Consider the following 3,589-nt stretch of genomic DNA (forward strand, 5'->3'; position numbering starts at 1 on the left):
AGCAGACTAGATTTAGTTATTTACTAGTCTAGTAAATGATTTGCTAGCCTTAAGCCGAGGCGGAACAGGTGACTAAAAAGTGGGATTTCATGAACGTTTTCTAGTCTCTGACTAGCGAGGCTCTTGCCGAGAAGTGGGCGTTGTTAGGACAGTGCCTAATTCAGCTATTTTGTGCTTGTAACATCAAGCTCTCTAGTACACAATGGCAAGTAAGACACCAGCCTTGATATTTTCAACGCAAAAGATTTCCAAAGAAGAAATTAGCAACACCTCCAGTCCGTTTCATAATTGAACTTACTTTTGCCGTGATTAATGAAATCACGTGATATTGACTGTCGACTGATCAGACAACAATGATGCCCATGGTCGACTGTCAATTATATATTTAGGCCAATGAAAGTGTCAGTGAAAATCAAATGAATTGAACTTTTAAAAAAACAAAAAAAAAAACAACGGAAAATGTGTTCTGACGAATCACATTATTTCAGTCAGTGTCATGCCAACAGAATAATTTTTGTCTCCACTATACTTTCTAGTCGTTTGTTTTTTTTGTTTTGTTTTTTGTTTGTTTGGTTTTTTTTTTTTTTTTGGTTGTTCTTTGAAGCGAACCCTTCCACTTCGAGTCTCCGTCCATTTGCAACCTGCTAACCGATTAGATTCCGGGTTTTTTCCCTAATTTTTACTCACAAAAAAATTGTACTGTCGAAGGTCTAGCATATCTTACATTTTTAAAAAAGTAGTGACAATACCAGCAGGACACCTTTTGCCTCTGTCATTCGTAACCGAAGTTTTTTCCTTCCGAATCGAAGCTCTCTCTATCTAAAAATAGTTTATCGACGATATTACGTATCCGAGTAACTAGTCTCAGACTATGCTTAAAGTCCGGCCTCAGCAATAAATGACTAAAACTTAATCAAACTTAGTCTGAAGGTGACGTGATTTTAGTCTGGGAAATATTTGGTCAGCTCACATATAATTCGATTTTTTCAAGTCCTTGGCTAATTTGAACTATCAGTAAGAAACAAGTTTGAAGTGCTTGGAGAACTAACAGATATAGAAGAGAAATATGAGCAGTTTAAAGACAGTGTTGCTGCATCATTAGAAGAAAATGTTCCAACCACACTTAAGTTGCAGAAGAAGAAATGGATTACTCCAGAGATATTAGAATTAATGAATGAGAGAAGAAAGGCCAAAAATCAGGAAGAAAAATACAAGACTCTGAACAGGCAGATAAAAAGAAAATGCAACGAAGCTAAAGAAGACTGGATAAATGAACAATGTCACTATATAATGTCCTGCAAAGAAAAAAATGGCAAATTCTTCCATCAGAAAATCAAAGAAGTGACAAACAAAACTAAATCAGGTGCTAAAAGTGGATGCATCAAAGACAAGCGTGGAAACACCATCATGGACAAAGACTGCATTCTAAACAGATGGTCAGAATATATTGAAGAACTTTTTTTTGATAATCGAGGAGAAATGCCTATGATAAAAGAACTGGAAGGGCCTTCTATAATGAAAGATGAAGTTAGGAACGTCATGAAAAGCATGAAAAATGGAAAAGCTGCAGGACCTGATGCCATAACAATTGAAGCCTTGACTGGCCTGGGTGAATGGGGGATTGAATTCATCACAAACCTTCTAAATCAAGTGTATGACACAGGAAAAATGCCAACTGATATGAAACGATCCATTTTTATAGCACTACCAAAAAAGCCAGGGGCAGTTGATTGTGAACAACACAGAACTATTAGCCTAATGAGCCACCTCACAAAAATTCTTTTGAAGATAATTTTACTAAGAATAAGAAATAAAATACGACCTGAAATTGGGGAGATGCAATTTGGTTTTGTTGAGGACAAGGGTACCAGAAATGGAATATTCACATTATCAATGCTGATGGAAAGATGTATTGAAGTAAATAAAGATCTGTATATGTGTTTCATCGACTATTCAAAAGCCTTTGATAAAGTACAACACGAAAAACTATTCAAAATTCTATCATCCTTGGACATTGATGGTAAAGATTTAAGAATATTACGGAATTTGTACTGGGAACAAGAAGCAGCAATGCGTGTTGACAATGAACTAAGCAGTTTTACACCTATTAGAAGAGGAGTTAGGCAGGGGTGTGTTTTGTCTCCAGATTTATTCAACCTCTATAGTGAAATGATATTAAGAGATATCGAACATAAGAAGGGGGTGTGTATTGGAGGAAAGAATGTAACAAATCTGAGGTATGCAGATGATACGGTTCTACTGGCAGAATCTGAACATGAACTACAAGAATTACTGGATGTTGTAGTCAGGAGTAGTGAAAATATGGGACTGGAACTGAATATATCTAAAACAGAATGTATGACGGTATCTAAAAATAATAACCCACCAGCCTGTGTAATAACAAGCAGAGGACAAACAATACAACAAGTTGAATGTTTCAAATATTTAGGCTTCAATGTAACATCCAATGGAAAATCAGATTGTGAAATAAAGAAAAGAATAGGTATGGCGAAGAATGCATTCAACCAGCTGCATACAATTATGAAAAACAGGAATATTAGCATGAAAACAAAAATCAAAGTCCTGGATTGCTATGTACTGTCTGTGCTGCTATATGGTTGTGAGAGCTGGACCATAAACAAGACCATGGTTAAAAGACTGGAGGCAGTGGAAATGTGGTTTTACAGAAGAATGATGAGGGTGTCATGGATGGAAAGGAAAAGAAAAGAAGAAATTTTAGAAATGGCAAACAGAAAAAGATCACTGATAACAAAAATCATCAAACGCCAAATGGAATTTTAGGACACATTATCCGCCACCCTGGTTTGGAAATACTCGCCTTGACTGGAAAGATGAATGGAAAAAGAATAAGAGGAAGACAAAGAATAACGTATTTGAAAGGGATAAGAACTTGGACAGATGAAGCTGAGAAAGGTGGCGCTGCTTTAATAGAATTGGCAAGAGATAGATCAGCTTGGCGGAAGATGACCTCCGACGTCTGCTTCAGATATGGAACTACATGAGTGAATGAGTGGCTAAAATCAAAGACTAAGCGCTAGTCCACATTCATATAAACGGGCCCAGAGCGTCATTATCGCCATCATCACCATAACAAGTAACAAGGTCACCACCATCACAGATTTTTTGAATTGCAAACTTCCGAATATTTTTTTTTATTCGTTGAAGTTGGCAGTTCTAAAATTTACAGACGGCTTAGACTTACGTACGAATAATTTTTGCGAAGGGGAATAACGGATACTGTGACCCATTTATTATTGAAAAACTCAATGCTGCTATTTGATGTTTTTTCAAAAAATTTTTCTCCGTCCCGCCATAGGTTAAAAAAAGAAAAGAAAAGAAGATATCGTATAGACCGTAGACTATACAGCTTGGGTAAGAAGGGGGGGGGGGGGGTTGACAAGACTTGATAATGAGCGTGAACTAAAACATCGTTAATCATTGTCACAGTCACAGGGGGAGAGCATTTAACGAACGGGGATGGTGGTTGTGGTTTCTGTAGGTGCAGGAGAGAGAGAGAGAGAGAGAGAGAGAGAGGAGAGAGAGAGAGAGAGAGAGAGAGAGAGAGGGG

This window comes from Berghia stephanieae, chromosome 1, assembly GCF_034508935.2.
Source record: "Berghia stephanieae isolate SIO BIC M18660-M18661 chromosome 1, UCSD_Bste_1.3, whole genome shotgun sequence".
Classification (NCBI taxonomy): domain Eukaryota; kingdom Metazoa; phylum Mollusca; class Gastropoda; order Nudibranchia; family Aeolidiidae; genus Berghia; species Berghia stephanieae.